Genomic DNA, 12,500 nt, shown 5'->3' with positions numbered 1-12,500 from the left:
GGCTCACAGGCAATTAGCTTTAGCGGTTAGCCTTTCAACCATGTCTGTGACCACAGTCAAGGCCCACAACACATCAAGGAAATGCCACCACAGTCTCCGAACACAGATAAAGCCCTCGCCCTTGTAGCAGTGCAGGAGAGAGCAGCGGAAAGATCTAGAAATCAATACCCTAATAATATCTCAGTGAAAAGAAATAACTTATAAAAGCCTCAGGTCTGAAACACAATACAGAGAAGTGCTTTTCAGCACCGGAACACCAAGGGAGCAAGTAGGAACAAAGACATTCCCTCTCTCTATACACACACACACACACACACGCTAGGAGGAACAAACATCATCCTGCAAAAGAATAGCTTGCGCCATGTGATTTGAATCTGAATAGTGTCATATCATTAATCCTCATCATCACCACTATTTAGTGTTATTAATGGCATCAGTATTGATGCTCATCTATGTAGCCTACGTCCTGTGACAGGCGCTGGGGATATCGTCCATTTAACTGATCAGACGTTATGCGCTCAGACTGCAAGGCTCATTTGATTGGGTTAAAGCTTAATGCCTCAGCATGCTACCACGCCAACCTGGACCGACTAACATCACAGGCCCCTACAAGCAACAGACGGCCACGGTTGCCACCAGCAACCAGAAAAGACATAACAAGGCGAATCGAGTGTTATGTCTGTAGTAATGTCTGCTTTGTAGATTAGTCCTGCCTGGTCCGTGAAAGGGTAACATGTGTGATTGTTCCCAATAGATGACATGAAACAGCTGGGAACATGTCAATCAGAGTCCAGCTATAATACAGCAGGAGGCCTGCATGTAGGTCGCCATGGTGATCATTACCACTGCAGATACCGCCCCGTCTCCACACTCTGCTCTCTCAATCTCATCTAGTTTCACATCAGGAAGTAGACAGAGACAAAACAACCAACCTTGAATGTGCCCCCATGGTGACAATGTCTTATGCAAATTACAGTCACACAGTCAGACTTCGTTTGCCGTGATTAGAGCTGGCATATTGTTATGACTATATTATGATTGCAATTGTAAGGCTATGCTAATGCTATGACAGTTGATAGTTATGCAATTATATTTTATTGCTAGCAGTGATTCCTTAAATGAACAGCAGCTATGAGCAGCTATGGCTACATATTGATTACAATTATGCTATGCTAATGCTATGATCACAGTTGATAGTTTGCCTATGCATTGATAGCGGCTTCTTTGAATGAGCATCAGCTAGCTGGCATTAGGTAACCTCTGGCCCAGATCTGGCCCCAGTCCGCTTCATACTGTACCTGCTCCACAGCCCTGTGCTTTCTGCTCTGGGCCTCTGTGAATCCTGCTGCACTGTCTAAAGCTATGTCTGTAAGAGTCATGGGCATCTAAATGGACATAGCTAGCCAATGCTAAATGAGGCTGAAATATCAACATTTTTAGAGACGAGCTATCAGTAACACAAATGGCTCCAGTTACAGCTACTTATATACACACTGGAGCTTAACAGACTCTCTCTCTCTCTCTCTCTCTCTCTCTCTCTTCCACATAAAACTCTGTCAGGCCGCGTCCCACAGTTGTACATTATACAGGGCTGAGATCTAGAGGAGAACACCAGACAAGCCAAGGGCGAATCAGATGAAGAGAGTGACCCATGCTAAACGCACGCTCACACACACACACGCACGCACGCTCACTCTCTCACACACACACACACACACACACACACACACACACACACACACACACACACACACAGACACACATTACAGTACACTCACACACACACACACACACACACACACACACACACACACACACACACACACACACACATACAGATACTCCAAGTACACCACAAATGTGGGTAGAAATGTGCTGTGTGGCTGTGTGTGAGCTCATCCCAGGCAGGGCACTGTTAAACAAGAGGCATTTTGAGTGCATTAGGAGACATTTAGAGACTTTTGGTGCAACAGACCAACAGTAAACACGATGGAAGACATGATTTCAAGTCCACAGGCACATACACACACATGTACACAAACACACACACACACACACACGTACACAAACACACCCTTGAGCTCTTCCTCCTCCTCCCCCACCACCACCTGCTGGCTGGCTAAGTGATGGCTGCACAGAAGGAGGCCACCAGACAGAAAGAAAGAAAATCAATAAATTAATCAAATCAATCAACAAACTGCCCCTGACTGGACACACACACACACACACACACACACACACACACACGGGTGACTCGCTTCTGACAAGGAGCATCATTCAGACAGAGCCTGCAGAGAAACCTACAGCAAACAATTCTCCTTTGTCTGACCTGCAGGACATCCCCAGAAACACACAGAGAGGAGCGAGGGAGTGAGAGAGAAAAGATAGACAGAATAAGATAGAAATGGGAGAGGGGGAAATGGAGGGAATGGGCAGACTGAGACAGAATGAGTGACAGAAAGAGACAGATAGGGAGAGAGAGAGAGAGAGAGAGAGAGAGAGAGAGTGAGGCATGGAGAGATTTGGAGAAAGCAGTGCCTTGTGTCGCCACATCTGCTAATGACACGGCCACTCCCCCTCTGGAAAACAAACATTTGCCCTTCCACATCGCCCCACCAGCCTCCAGCCAGCAGGCCGCGGGTTTGGGTGTGCTCCCAAGGGAACTGGGGACAGGGGGGCGAGTGTGTGAGAGTGTGAGTGAGGGGTTAGGGAGGGGGAAACAGCACCCCCCCCACCTCCACCCCCCCAATTACAACTGGCACGCTAATTATTTCAGCTGGAGAGAGTGAATTATGCATGAGAGCGCCACTCTGTGCCGCCAGAGAGAGAGAGAGAGAGAGATAGAGAGAGAGACAACACAGAACAATACAACACCTAATGACAGCTATATCTCCATTTGCAAGGGAGAGAGAAAGAGAGAGAGAAAGAGACAGAAAGAGAGAGAGAGAGAGAGAGAGAGAAAGAGAGAACAGGAAGCAGCGCTGAGCGGAGCTTAGCATGGCGCTACACCTCCTCTCTCTGTCTCCTTGTCTGTGTTTTTGTCCCTCTGTCGGTGTCACTTCCTCCCCCGGTCTCAGGCATAGCAACAGAGCAACAGAGCGCGCTCAGCACCAGCGGCACCGGCAGCGCAGGACTCCGAAAGCGTCACAGCAGGACTCCAATTACGTAACGCCAATCAATCAGACGCTTAAAGATGTCCGACGGACCATCACCCCTTTCAGCACGCATCATACACACTCCACAGCCGCCTCAGGTGCAGCACCGCAGGAAACAGAAACACACGCACGTCACACACACATTCTCCCCTCTCTCTCTCTCTCTCTCTCTCTCTTTCTCTTTCTGTCAGTCCGAGAGAGGCTCGTCCTTTGTGTCTCTGAGGATGAGAGGATAAGAGAGAGGAATGAAGGAGGAATAATGTTAGCTAGCTTTGCTCTTACCCTCTAGCATGTCAACACCAGCTCTGACTTGGGACTAACGCTGAAAGGTAGAAAGCTGGTCCACAGATCCTCGTTGTATGCACACGCACGCACGCACGCGCGCACACACACACACACACACACACACACACACACACACACACACACAAACACACACACAGGCTGATACACTCAGGGCTCAGTGAGAGGGTCCAGAACCTTTCAGAGGACGCCAGCACGACCAGCAGAGCCCTGGGCCAACAGAAACAGACCACACCGCAACCAGTAGAACACGAACGAGCGCACAGCCAGACAGGAGAGAGAGAGAGAGATGGTGGGATAGAGAGAGACAGAGAAGGAAGAGGAGAGCGAAAACGACAGCATCAGCAGCACCAGCCAGAAGCATGCCACTAGGATGAAGAGCCGGACTTACAACCCCCTTACACACACACACACACACACACACACACAAGCGCACAGAGGCATATGGCTGCACACACAGGAGACAGCCGCACACACACACACACACACACACATTCCATGCCTGACGCGTGCTGTAGAGAACAGGCTCCGTGCAGGAGAGCGAGGAGAGGGAAGAAAGAGGCGGCTCACCGGTGGTTAGCAGCTCCTCTGCTCGCTCACAGCCTCCTCGTCATCCAGGAAGCCCGACGGAAAACCGGCAGCACGACCAGCATCGAGCATCCCCTCTCTGACTCTCTCTCTCTCTCTCTCTCTCTCTCTCTCTCTCTCTCTCTCTCGCTCTATTCCTCCGCCCGCTCTCTTTCTCTCTCACTCATTCGCTCGCCAGCTAGCTTCTCTTCTCCTCTCCTCCGCAGCACTTATTTCATTATTTCTCTCCCCCCCTCTCTCTCACTCGCTCGCTCTCTCCCTCCCTCCCTCTCCCTCCTCCCTCTCTCTGGCTCTCTCTCTCCCTCACTCCAGTTGGCTGCTCCAGATGTCTCTCTGTCTATCTCCCTTCTCTCTCTCTCTCTCACATTGCTTAGGCTAGTATTCTTTTCTGTTTTGATTTTTCCTGTTTGCTCTGTGTTGATTTTTCCTCCTCTCTCTCTCTCTCTTTCTCTCCCTCCCTCCCTCTCTCCTCTCTCTCTCTCTCTCTCTCTCTTTCTCTCCCTCCCTCCCTCCCTTCCTCCTCTCTCTCTCTCTCTCTCACTCTCTCTTTCACAGACTAAACGCTGGGGCTACCCCTACTGCGCTCAGAATACGGATGGCCAGAGAGGACAAAAGGCACGGGCACTGCAAGGCAGCAGCAGCCTTTACATTAGCAGCTGATATCTTCTGCTCTGACGCTCGGTGTGGTGCGGCTCCTCACTCGCCTTGTCTCCTCTCCCCAGCTCAGCACAGCTCTGTATATGTGTGTGTGTAAGTGTGTGTGTGTGTGTGTGTGTGTGTCTCAAGCAGGCAGGCAGGCAGGGTGTTGTACTGTCCCTGGAGAGGCAGTGGCCCACAGTGGGAGCAGGGTGGAAATCCTGGCCCGGAGTTCTATCGGGCTGGATCATATACAGATCGCATCCGGGACTTTCAGTAGCCACACAAATGTACAAACACTCTCACACACTCACACACACAGGCACCCATAATACACATAGAATCATCATAAAACACACAGATGTGTACATCAACATGCAAACACACGTATGTGCCTGTGCACAGACACACAGACACACACACACACACACACACACACACACACACACACACACACACACACACACACACACACACACACACATACACACACAATCACACACAGAGGGGGGTCTGTTAATTCTGCAAGCTGCACGCCAGCTCAGGGGCTCAGAGCTGGAGGAAAACACACTGGAGAATTAAGAGTAGGATTTAGAGAGAGGGCAACAGAGAGAGAGAGAGAGAGAGAGAGAGGGGAGGGAGAGGGAGAGAGAGAGAGAGAGAGAGAGGGGAGGGAGAGAGGGAGGGAGAGAGGGAGGGAGAGGGGGGCAGATGGAGGGAAGAGAAAGGAGAAAGAATGAAGCTAATGCTTAAGAAATAGTAGAGAGAAGTGAGAGAGAGTAAACAGAGAGAGAGAGAGAGAAAGAGAGAGAGAGAGAGAGAGATACATGCATAGAGAGGGGATAAGAGAAAGAGAGAGGAGAAATTAAGAGAAGGATAGGATATACAGAAAGAAAGAAAGGATGGGGAAAGAGTGCATTATTGCTGAGCTGTTTTCTGAGAGACGTGTGATCATGACTTCAGACTTCACAAGTCAAATGAGACACGGATTAAAGGCAAAGGGAGCCCTTCTTAAAGGGAATGGGATGCCCTTCTTAAAGGGACATTTGTATGGGTCTATTTCAAAGTGCCATTGTGTGCCAGTAGTGTGTATATGTGTGTGTGTGTGTGTGTGTGTGTGTGTGTGTGTGTGTGTGTGTGTGTGTGTGTGTGTGTGTGTGTGTGTGTGTGTGTGTGTGTCTTTGGGTGGTCATTTCCTCTTAAACCATTAAATGGATCAGCTGCAATGTTGGCTGCATTAAGTTTCCATTCAGGGTTTTTGTTTCAGTGATGGACTCTCAGAATAGTAACAGTGTGAGCCAATGGCTGTCAATGGAGTCAACAAGGACTAAAACGATCTCCCAGCATGCACTGCCTGAAACCACACAGGAATTACACTCTATATGATAAGGGGGTGTCCTGTACCCACTGAAAAAACCCACGACTGATTCTGGGTTAGCCTGAAGTACGTATCACCTAATAAGGAAAAAGAAAAAAAATAATAAGGAAAAAGTTAGCTGAACCACTGAAGAAGAGCAGGAAAAGGGTCCACTATGGTAAATCAACATGACGTCCTGTATGGTAAATCAACATGACGTCCAGTATGGTAAATCAACATGACGTCCTGTATGGTAAATCAACATGACGTCCAGTATGGTAAATCAACATGACGTCCAGACAGACAGTGAAGTGTGTGCATGTACAGCAGAGTGATCAGACATCAAATATTAAAGCTCAACAGCCCAATGCACGCAGACACACACACACACACACACACACACACTCTCTCACTCAATCTGGACATGCTAGGCACAATAAGCCATGCCAGGATTTCCAACATGAGATCACAACTAGGCAAATAGCAGTTCCGGAAATATACGATAGCCCCACCCAAAGAACCAGCGTAATTACCTTCATTACTACAAAAATGTGTCTGTTTTGGGACACACATCCCTTTCTGCATCCCACTTCCTCTTGATGCTGTACAGTCTGTTGACCCCAAAAAACCTGGGAAGGGCATAGCTACTGCTACCCTACCTAAACCTACAATATAAATATTATCACTCAGAATAACCAATACACAAACAACTAAGACACACTAAAACACACACACACACACACACACACACACACACACACACACACACACACACACACACACACACACACTCACATGATGTGATGCAAAGACCACCACCAAAACCCCGAAAAACCGGCGGCGTAACACACCTCTCCACAAACTCACAATAATATAATCATATCAGTGCCTTAGAATACACACTGAACACACAATATCAATGACGCATGCTACACTATATAACTATATACATAATATAACACACACATACTATAACACATATAACATGTATATACAAACACAAACAAACAAACAAACAAACAAACAAACAAACAAACAAACACACACACACACACACACACACACACACACACACACACACACACACCTCCTCAACAAAAGGAATTTATCCATGCAGTCTGACACAATGATAACTCAATGCCAAAATACATATCTCATTTTCAAAAGCTAGCCTTTGCGACTAGGTGCCATTGGCATGCATTGTGCACAAAAACTGATCAAAATCTCAGCGGAATAAGATACATGTGATGTGAATCACGAATACGCTTTTCACCAGTGAAATCTTTCCAGACCAAGGACACAGTGACCAGTGATCAGCCATCCGTGGGTGACTGCTTAATCCCTCTGGGCACTTTCACAAAAAGAGTAAGAGAGCAGCCGGTACAGAGAATGCCATGCAATAAGGTCAGGCACAAACAAACAAACAAACAAATGATCAATTTTACTTGTTACAAGCTTCCAGTGGGTGTATTCTTAAACAATTCTCAAACAACTAGCCAGGCCTTCCCCTTACAGCAGTGGTCTCCAACACGGTGCCCGCGGGCACCAGGTAGCCCGCGGGACGGCTATGAGGCGCCCCCAGCGCACTTTCTAAAAATAGCCAACAGGTCGCCTGCAGATCACGCTCTAAAAACACGCTCCATTGTGAAGTTTTCAATAGATATTTAAGTCTAGACCAGAACCATTTTAAGAATGTATGTAGCCATACATCTGTAACATTAAATTGATATTGGTGATACCTTTGTAGCTGCGTTAAATTTTAGCCTTTGGCTCCAAATCCGTTTCCCATTCAATCTTTAAACAACAACGGAAGCGGAGCGCATACACGATGCTCGCACGCATAGACAGTAAAGGGGGAAAAAACTTGCTTGTCTGGTGTAGCCAATGGAAGCATATCTTCAAAAGTTCTGTGGCCATTCCATGTTCGTCAAATACGGTTCTTGCATGATTGTTCAAGGACTGAAAAACAATGGCTTTAGCTCACAGGCCTTTTCTCCTCCTAGGCAACTGCCGAATAATAGCGCTGAAAATGTTATAGCATGTATGACTGAGCAGGACTGTGCATTACCCTTTTTGTCAGATCATGGATCATTTCAGGTGTGCAATAACTTTAAAATGAGTTTTCATATGTTAGGGTGGTGTGGGCGATTACTATTGAAATGTTAAAACCGAATTGTCCACTGAAATCAGAACTTAAACAACCCCTGAATTCATAATGGTGGGTGGGTATAAATTGGGTACAAATTCTAACCCAAATTATTAATTGCACAAAAAGATAGTTTTTTTTGTAAAAAAAAAAAAATAGATTAGATTCCCCATGCAAAGTATGAAATGAACAAACTGAACAAAAATTTTGGTAGTGTTGCATAGGTTATTGATATTAAATTTGAAAATACAGTTGCTTAATATATAAAGATGTATAGGCCTGCACAATATTGATAATTTAAAAGTAAAAATCACATACAGTAGGCCTATTATTTAGGAGGACTACCCTCGCAAAAAAGGGGTGAGGGTATGTTTGTTTTAAATGAGTAGCCCTCCATATGATTTCGGGTCTTCAGGTAGCCCTCATTCCCAAAAAGGTTGGAGACCCCTGCCTTACAGTCTTCAAGATAACACGTTAGTTAAACATACTTTTCCTTTAGGTCCTTTTGTTGGTGTGTTCTTACAGGAGAGAGGTCAGTGCTTAATGTGACAGTTAAAGGAACACGCCACCCAAAATCAGTAGTGATATATGTTCTTACCGTAACTTTCACGAGTTGAGTCGTACCTCTCCCGCGTCGGTAGGTGCACTCAAACGCTCTGTCGCGCGAATGTGTTAGCATGTTGCTATGCTAGCGGGCTCTGCCGTGGCCGTAGAGAGAGGCACATAGCAGTATTCAAACACCTCCACGTTTTACCTACTTAAATACAGTTGCACGAGTAGTTGATGAAAAATGTTAGGGCACACAACATGAAACGTGACGATTTTCCAAGCGAATAAACATGAGAACTACAATGTGTGGCGCAATAGCACTTGGGAGTACTTCGACCTAGCGTGGTAATATTATTAACACCTAATTGTAGATCCTATCCACCACAGAGTTTAGAATCCATGCTGGATCGACCCTCAGCCTCTCCCTCCCCTCTGAGCGAGAGAGGCACACACACTAGAGATGCGCTGATGGGCTATTATTTCAACCATAACTGCATAGCAAAACTTATCATCCATCAGCCATCCATCAGCACCAAAGTTTGTTGACCAATTTTCAAAACGGCACCTGCCCACCATCCGCTGGTTGTTTTAATGTAGGCTATATGGGTGATGCAGCGCTGCTGACGTGAGGCTAGAAAGCCCTTGCCTGTTCTAGAAAGACTGATCTAATGCAGCAAATATATTAAAAGGCAAAAGTCGTACATTGGCTAGGCCTATCCCCAGAATATCAGCAGCAAACTCAGTCTCTGTCGCGCAAAACAGTCTCCAAATAAAACGTGCATCGGCCTGTTGCCTATTCTGCCAGCTTGTGACAATATATCGTCCAAAATGCTTGATTGCATTGCATTCTCCACATTATTAGCTACATTTTCATGTACCACATCAGCATTTTTGTTCAGTGAATCTTTTGTAAATTGCTTTACAATAACCGTCGGGCCTATAGGCCTATTGCCTGGCTTGCCTCAGCTTCGGTCACGTCCTTTTACAATTTTATCATTGTAATAAAAAACGCAATTTGCCACATAATTTCAGCATGCTCCTGGCCTACTAATTAATGCCTATTGTACTTTATTTTTTGCAAAAAGAAAGAAATCCTTGATAAAATAACAAGTCATTCACATTATAGGCTACTTTACACACTGTTATGTCAGGTTGACTGACAAGCCTGTTCTGAAGACTCCCATTCATTTTGACTGCACGAGCGCGTCTTTTTCAGACAGACATCGCAATTCATTTTATAGCCTAGCAGGCCATCGGACAAATATGACGCCTCGATATTAAAGAAACTCCGACTCCATTCATTCTGAAAGTCCACCGCACAACAATGCAACGTGCATGTTCACATTTTTAGTATAACCGCCAAACTTGCTTGCTTGCCTTACACATCTAAGTTTTCCGACTATTTTTCTTACCTTCTTTTTCCGCTGTGGATGTTAGTGAGTTTGTAGAAGTTTTAGCTCTTACGTTCTGAACATCTCGCACTGCCATCGCCCGATGTCATTTCTTAGTCATATCACTCTCTGTCTCTCTTTTAAATGCCTATTCCCTGAATGGTAGGCTACAATTATGTGTTTTATATATAGGCTAATATCTAAACAAAATAACCCAGGCAGTCTCATCTAGGATATAACACAGGTTGAAGTTGGTTCTATTTAGGGAGGTGAACATCTGTAGATGACTCAGAAATGACATCGGAAGACAAGGAGTGAATATGGCAAGAGGCAAGCCGAAGTCTGCTGACAAGGGCCCGACGGTAATTGTAAAGCAATTTACAAAAGATTCACTGAACAAAAATGCTGATGTGGTACATGAAAATGTAGCTAAAAATGTGGAGAATGCAATGCAATCAAGCATTTTGGACGATATATTGTCACAAGCTGGCAGAATAGGCAACAGGCCGATGCGCGTTTTATTTGGAGACTGTTTTGCGCGACAGAGACTGAGTTTGCTGCTGATATTCTGGGGATAGGCCTAGCCAATGTACGACTTTTGCCTTTTAATATATTTGCTGCATTAGATCAGTCTTTCTAGAACAGGCAAGGGCTTTCTAGCCTCACGTCAGCAGCGCTGCATCACCCATATAGCCTACATTAAAACAACCAGCGGATGGTGGGCAGGTGCCGTTTTGAAAATTGGTCAACAAACTTTGGTGCTGATGGATGGCTGATGGATGATAAGTTTTGCTATGCAGTTATGGTTGAAATAATAGCCCATCAGCGCATCTCTAGTGTGTGTGCCTCTCTCGCTCAGAGGGGAGGGAGAGGCTGAGGGTCGATCCAGCATGGATTCTAAACTCTGTGGTGGATAGGATCTACAATTAGGTGTTAATAATATTACCACGCTAGGTCGAAGTACTCCCAAGTGCTATTGCGCCACACATTGTAGTTCTCATGTTTATTCGCTTGGAAAATCGTCACGTTTCATGTTGTGTGCCCTAACATTTTTCATCAACTACTCGTGCAACTGTATTTAAGTAGGTAAAACGTGGAGGTGTTTGAATACTGCTATGTGCCTCTCTCTACGGCCACGGCAGAGCCCGCTAGCATAGCAACATGCTAACACATTCGCGCTGCGCGACAAAGCGTTTGAGTGCACCTACCGACGCGGGAGAGGTACGACTCAACTCGTGAAAGTTACGGTAAGAACATATATCACTACTGATTTTGGGTGGCGTGTTCCTTTAACAGTATCAGAGTTGGGTGGTTGCTATGGTGTCTGTTGCTCTATGGTGTCTGTTGATCTGTCTATCTGTTTGTCTGTCTGTCTGACCTGTGACTAAAATCCCCCCCAGCCTAAAGTGTATTTGTCCGTCAGCACCCTGTCACACACCATATCATCTGTGTGTGTGTGTGTGTGTGTGTGTGTGTGTGTGTGTGTGTGTGTGTGTGTCTGCGTGTGTGTGTATGTGTGTGTGGGCGCGTGTTGCTGAATATGTGCTGAATGTGTTTGTGCTTGCATTGTGTGTTCTGAGGATCATAGGGGAGTGGGCACTGAGGAAATTACTTACTCTGTGGGTGTATATCTGTCTGTGTGTGTGTGTGTGTGTGTGTGTGTGTGTGTGTGTGTGTGTGTGCGGAGGGGAGTGAAAAGCAGCTATTCACTCCTACTCAAAGAGTCAGCAGAAACACACACATACACACACACACCAAATATTACTCATTTACGGAGGAGTGTGTGTGGATGGAGAAAGCAAAAGTGGAATCTAAGACAGAAGCTTTGGAGTGACACAGAGAACATTAAACCATAACAGTGGGACGTGGAAAGACACATACTGTAGATAAGAGGACGGATAAAGGAAAAAAAGAAAGTGACAGAACAGAGAGAAAATGAGAAAAAGATGGAAAGAGATCCGCTCATGGTAACACAAAGGACATTTTTGATTTGGCAGCACAGTATAGAATAAGTATAGTATAGGATAAGTATAAGTATACTATTTTGATCCCGTGAGGGAAATTTGGTCTCTGCATTTATCCCAATCCATGAATTAGTGAAACACACTCAGCACACAGTGAACACACAGTGAGGTGAAGCACACACTAATCCTGGTGCAGTGAGCTGCCTGCAACAACAGTGGCGCTCAGGGAGCAGTGAGGGGTTAGGTGCCTTGCTCAAGGGCACTTCAGCCGTGCCTACTGGTCGGGGTTTGAACCGGTAACCCTCCGGTTACAAGTCCAAAGCGCTAACCAGTAGGCCACGGCTGCCCCCAAAGCAGGTTGACTGGTGAAACAGATAGACAGACAAAGGGGATGTGTGTCTGATCTTAAGC

General features: G+C 46.0%; 1 protein-coding gene across 1 annotated transcript in view; it reads right to left on the bottom strand.

Moving 5' to 3' along the window:
• prkcz (protein kinase C, zeta) overlaps positions 1-12,500 on the bottom strand; it is a 167,867-nt gene that overhangs the window by 136,278 nt on the left and 19,089 nt on the right. The gene's annotated exons all lie outside the window — the stretch shown is intronic.

Source organism: Alosa pseudoharengus, unplaced genomic scaffold (genome assembly GCF_046254945.1).
Source record: "Alosa pseudoharengus isolate Yale_2024_CS ecotype anadromous, Long Island Sound unplaced genomic scaffold, YU_APseudo_1.1 YU_APseudo_1.1_scf_9, whole genome shotgun sequence".
Taxonomy (NCBI): domain Eukaryota; kingdom Metazoa; phylum Chordata; class Actinopteri; order Clupeiformes; family Clupeidae; genus Alosa; species Alosa pseudoharengus.
This window is presented reverse-complemented; position numbering and strand designations above follow the sequence as displayed.